At 42.7% G+C, this 6240-nt stretch overlaps 2 non-coding genes across 2 annotated transcripts; both read right to left on the bottom strand.

Moving 5' to 3' along the window:
* Positions 1-501: 501 nt before the first annotated feature.
* LOC111590405 (U1 spliceosomal RNA) lies at positions 502-654 on the bottom strand. Its single transcript, XR_004853530.1, has one exon. It is a non-coding gene; the product is annotated as a U1 spliceosomal RNA (small nuclear RNA).
* A 1066-nt stretch (positions 655-1720) lies between these two features.
* On the bottom strand, positions 1721-1881 carry LOC111590398 (U1 spliceosomal RNA). Its single transcript, XR_004853523.1, has one exon. It is a non-coding gene; the product is annotated as a U1 spliceosomal RNA (small nuclear RNA).
* Between the last annotated feature and the right edge of the window lie 4359 nt (positions 1882-6240).

Raw genomic sequence — 6240 nt, 5'->3', positions numbered from 1 at the left:
ATTTGCTGTGGATTTGAGTGTGTTGCTTCCCTCCCTTACTCTAGTGCTTTCACCTTGATTCTTATTGTAAGGGCGAGAGACTCCGAGTTGTGGAGATTCCTCGCAAACGGGAAAGAGTAAAGAAAGAAGAACACCGTGGTATTCAAGTTGATCATTGGATCACTTGAGAGGAGTTGAGTGCAACTCTCGTCCATTGGGACGCCACAACGTGGACTAGGCAAGTGTTATACTTGGCCGAACCACGGGATAAATCCTTGTGTCTCTTGTGCTTGTTCTCACTGTGTCAATTGTGTTCCACAAGAGGTCTCCTCAGTCACTTGATTTAATTGTGCTAACACTTAATCAAGTTTTGTGTCTTTAAGTTTCAAGTTTTTTACAGGATCACCTATTCACCCCCCTCTAGGTGCTCTCATTAACTATAGATTTTAACCCAACACCTATGGAGTCTAACTCAACACACACTCCTTGACTTATTATCACATGTGCCCGTCAGGTCCTCGACACGGCCTGCATATCCCCTTTGCTACAAATTATGATGTTCACTCTCTTACTTGAGGAGATGGTAGACTAACGCTCCTCCCAAAGTGCAATGAAGGCCAATAGTCTAGGCCATGGCTCTTCTTGATCAGCCATAGACCCCATCCAGATAAGTATGTTTCAAAGGTGCATCTTCATGTTCCTTTATTGCATACGCGCTTGTTTCCCCTAGTTGATTAGTCGATGTTGTACTTTCCAGTCGCTAAACATGTGGTTACTGGTCATGATTACCACCGAAAGTCTTTTGCATGCCTGTTGGACTTGCCTTATATCAATAAAGGCTTGTCCCGGCAAACCTAGGACAAGAGCCAACGTGCGACCCTTCTAGGTTCCAAAACAAGTGAAGAGCGTGAAGATCGTGTTTGATTGATATGTAGTATAAGATCTAGAACAAGGTCCAGTGATTTTAAAGAACATTTATTAGTGTTCATAAAAAGAGCATCTATTAGAGTTTGTACATATGAAACATATGAAATTTATTAATGAAGAAAAGCAAATAAGTATTATTATGTACAATTAAAATCTATGGAAACTTGTCGTCACCCTTTCTAACTCTAATGAACTTTCGGTGAATAAGTAAAATCTTATTGGTAGATATCTCAAAAAAGTTTCATAATATTGTTAAAAATAACTAAAGTTGTTTTTAAGAATGTCACATCAGGTTGTTGTTAAAACTGTTCAGATATAATATAATAAAACACAACAAAATAATTATATAATAGTGTTTTATTATATTATTTGTTTTTATGTGTTATTTAAAACAATTTTATTCTATTATTTTATGGACATTTAATTTTATTAGAGTTTTAAATGAACTACGTGGAAGTAGGGGCGATAATGGATCATAATCTAAATGTTTCTTCACAAATTGTTAGAGCCCTAAATTATTTTTAGTTTAAAAATCAATAGAAATAGGGTCTGATCTAACCCGATCCGATCCTTACAATTTATAGTGTAAGTCTAACCCGATCCGATCCTTACATTTTATAGTGTAAGAGTTCATTGTCACCCCTACCTGGAAGTGACCAAATAAACTAATATTGATCAATCAAATTATAATATCCACTTAGGAAGATGGCAACTAAAGTTCCTCACATACCAGCCCATTAAATAACTTAAGATAATATTTAATTATGCTTAATAATTATATACTATATATAATACCAAAACTTGCATTATTTTGGTAGGGGCCGCACGAATGTGTATCCCCTCTACCACAAATTATGATGTCCGCTCTCCTACTTGAGGAGATGGTAGACTAATGCTCCTCCCAAGTGCAATGGAGGCCACTAGCCTAGGCAAAGACTCTACTTGGTCAGCCATAGACCCCATCCAGGTAAGTATGTTTGAAAGGTACACCTCCATGTCCCTTTATAGCATACCTGCGGGTTTCCCTTGGATGATTAGCCGATGCGGTACTTCCCAATCTATTAAACATGTGGTTTTGCGACTAGCGGGATGTTGGGCTGATTGCGGCTAAGAGTCCTTTGCATTCGGTATTGGACTCCCTTTATCAATACAGGACTGCTCGGCTGCTCTAGCCCACCTAGGACAAGAGTCCACCTAGCTCAAGGCATCCCGTTCGGATGGCACTTCTACTTCTGCAAATGAATCACAAACACGTAATGACGTGATATACATATTCTAGTTTATGCAGCGACAGATTAAGAACATATCCACAGTGGGCTGAAAATGAAGAGGGGCAATAGTACCAAACACAACCAATATACTGACGGTGACATCTCAATAGAACACACTGTGTGCAGTTAGTTGGCATGGCGGTAAACAAAACTAAAGAACCGAGTCCAGTGGTTTTGGAAAACATCAACCGTTTGTTAATTTTCTTCGATGAAGAAGATCATAGGACTAACAGTTAAATGTGTGTGCTCTAGCCGTTAGATTGCACTATGGATCAGGCAAACATATTCTTCGATGAAGAAAATAACAAACCTGTTAGAGGCATGTGGTTCATGGATGGTGATGCTTTGGTTGTTACTGATAGCGAGCAAGAAGCATGGCTACACCGAGAAACAGATTGGACATGGATCCCCTACCCTGTCACAAGTACACGAACCATTTCCAAAATTCAGATAAGAAAAGGCACATTCAAATGTTGACAAAATGGTATTTTGACTCTACGTGACTGAAGCGCCCCAATCCTCTGGGACTCAAATGTGATACAATTACTAGTCACAGGAGGCTAGTAAACACATTTACACATCAGATGATTCTAGATCTGCTTAAGCGAGACAAACCTATAAAGGTGGCAATCAACTTTAAGAGTTGGACCACAACTCGGGACATATCATTAGAGTGGGGCTAAAGCAGCCCGATATACGCAGCGAAGCAAATCAGCGGTCCAACAGCCACATGCAAGGTTGGGAACAGGCGTAACTCTTACCCAATCAGCGATCTCCTTCTCTGAAAAACAACAAATAAGCAAGGGTGAGTACTTACGTACTCAGCAGCCCACCTTCATCGCGGAATGGGGAAATCAGATATAATGCATGGATTATGTGGAGCTCAGGATATTTTGCAGAAACAGCAATATTTGATGCAGAGTTGTTTTGTAAAACATTTTGTATTTTTCAAAGTGCATCCTCTCCCAAAGGATCCGGAAGTTTTTCAGTATAGAACCAAAATCCACTGGACTAAACCATCCAGGTATCTCAGTAGTTTCCCACTGGTTTTCATTTTCAAAAACAACTACTGGACTTCCCGTCCACCATAGCTCACGACTCAACCGCCGGACCTTTTAAAACCACTTTTCAAAAGCACCTTTTTTGGAAAACAAAACACTAATTGTCATACCACACCAGACTCATCCATTCCCGTGGACACGAACTATTCGAATAGGTTTTCAAACTCTGCGCAGAGGGGTACACTTTACCCACTAGTCTGGCTCTACAGTCTCATGGCCAATGAGACCCGAATCCGAATCTCTTTCTTTCCTCGCACGTCCTTATCTTAACGGTTATACCGAAAGGAGTCAGGCCACCGGCATGTCCAAACCAGATAAAACATTCCCCCTCCTTATCATCCTGGTGCCCCCAGCCATCATAACCCTAGGGTTTGGACCGTACGAGTTCAGATTGAGTGACTGCCCATACAGTCTCGAGTGGTTGTATTTGACATGAGTACAGGTAGTGAAGGATGACAAACCGGTCCTTATATGAGGGGACAATCCTTCTGCTCACACCTAACCCGGCTGAGCCATCACCTTAGGCCCTCCCCTAAACTAGGGAGTCCCTGATCATCCCTTCATCATACCCATTTTGAAAAGCATTTTCCTTTGAAAACTCACACCTTTTCTCAAATCATTTGTAACAAATATGTATAAAGATTGATTGCGGCAAGCGGCTGGGTGGACATAATAACTTGTCTCAAAATCATATCATGCATAAAATAACAGGTTGAGGGTTGTGGTTAAAAAAACATAGGTAATTTATGCATCAAAGGGATCCAGTGAGCTTGTCGTGCTTATCCGGCGAAGGGGGGCAGGTGAGAGCTCGCGGAACTGGCTTCTGGCTCCACCGCCTGGCGTAGACTTGCAGATCTGGCCTCCACGAGACGGCACGAACGCTCTGATAATTATGCAACATGAACAAGCAAACATACAAACCGGCAAGTATACCAACAAATATTTAGTATAGTGGTCAGAATGGCGATATATGAATGGGTAGAGTCTTGAGCAGAATCTGTGTCATGTGGTGTTGTGATATTACTGGTGGTGGAGCGGAGGTGCTTACTAGGAGAGTGGATTGGAGGTGAAGCGACACTATGCGCGTAGCCAGCAGAGCAGGGTAACTAAGTGGATGGGGTGTTTGCCTTGGCTGAGAGTGTTGAGTGTGTGTGGAGAGGGAGAGGGTAGCTGGGTGTATTTATAACTCGGTGTATGTGGTGTAGCACAGTGAAGTTCACTGTTGGTGAGAATAGTGACGAATGAATCGTCTGACTTAGTCTGAACAGGGAAATTATAGGCAGAATATGGGACAAGAGTATTTTGGGAGTTTTCTGGAATATGAACCATGCTTAAGGTATGACATGGTTGGATAGGGAATAATTTGATAGGAATTTAGAAACAAGAATTATTGGAATCTGAGTTTGGAAGGTTGGTTCGAAGGAATCTCAAAGTTAAGCGTGCTCAACTTGGAGAAACCTGGGATGGGTGACTGAGAGCACCTAGAAAGGGGGGTGAATAGGTGATCTTGATAAAACTTAAAACTTAAAGCCACAAAACTTGATTAAGTGTTAGCACAATGAAATCAAGTGGCTAAGGACCAAGCTCTTGTGAAACACAATAGTCACAGTGAGAACAAGCACAAGAGACACGATGGTTTATCCCATGGTTCGGCCAAGTACAAAACTTGCCTACTCCACGCTGTGGCGTCTCAATGGACGAGAGTTGCACTCAACCCCTCTCAAGTGATCCAATGATCAACTTGAATACCACGGTATTCCTTTTTCTTATCACTTTTCCCGTTTGCGAGGAATCTCCACAAGTTGGAGTCTCTCGCCCTTACAATAAATATCAAAGTGAAAGCACTAGAGTAAGGGAGGGAAGCAACACACACAAATCCCAGCAATACGAACACACACAAGCCAAGACTTGAGCTCAAATGAAACACAACAAGTTCACCACTAGAACGGAGCTCAAATCACTAAGAATGTCAATCGAGTGTGCGAGGATGGAGTGTGAATGATTGAGAATGCTCAAAGTATGCTTGGATAACTCCTCCATGCGCCTAGGGGTCCCTTTTATATCCCTAAGGCAGCTAGGAGCCGTTGGAGGCATTCTTGGAAGGCAATTCTTGCCTTCTGTCGGGTGGCGCACCGGACAGTCCGGTGCGCCACCGGACATCCCATGTTCACTGTCCGGTGCAGATCGCCTTCCTAAATTGGCGCAGCCGACCGTTGAAGACTTGGAGTCGTTGGCGCACCAGACACTATCCGGTGCACACCGGACAGTCCGGTGCCCCCATCAGACCGTTGGCTCGGCCACGCGTCACGCGTGGATTGCGCAGCCGACCGTTGGCGCGGCCGACCGTTGGCTCACCGGACAGTCCGGTGCACCACCGGACAGTCCGGTGAATTTTAGTCGTACGTCGCCGACGAATTCCCGAGAGCGGCTAGTTGACCAGACGCCAGCCTTGCGCACCAGACACTGTCCGGTGCACCACCGAATAGTCCGGTGCACCCAGACTGCGCAGAGTCCTAGCTGCTCCAGCCAAGTCTTTTTCCTTTTGTATTTTCTCTGATTCTAGCACTTAGACAAATATGTTAGTGCACAAAAAACAATGTACTAAGTCTAGAATCATACCTTGTACCTTGATTTTCACTTCTTGAGTCTTTGGCACAACTTAACACTTAAACCATTTGTGTTGGGCACTTAATCACCAAAATACCTTAGAAATGGCCCAAGGGCACATTTCCCTTTCAATCTCCCCCTTTTTGGTGATATATGCCAACACAACAAAAAGCAACACATAGAAGTGCAACATTAATGCAAATGAGAACAAGATTTGTTTTTGATTCAAATTTGGCATATTTGGATCATTCTTTGCCACCACTTGGTTTGTTTTTGCAAATCAAATTCAATTTCCTATCTCTAAGTCAAACACACTTGTTGAGGCATAAAGAGAGGTATTCCAAGAGGAATTGATCAAAGATTCAAAAACTCCCCCTTTTCCCATAATCAAACAT

This window comes from Zea mays, chromosome 10, assembly GCF_902167145.1.
Source record: "Zea mays cultivar B73 chromosome 10, Zm-B73-REFERENCE-NAM-5.0, whole genome shotgun sequence".
Classification (NCBI taxonomy): Eukaryota; Viridiplantae; Streptophyta; class Magnoliopsida; order Poales; family Poaceae; genus Zea; species Zea mays.
The sequence above is the reverse complement of the archived record's forward strand: the minus strand, read 5'-3'. Positions and strand labels throughout refer to the sequence as shown.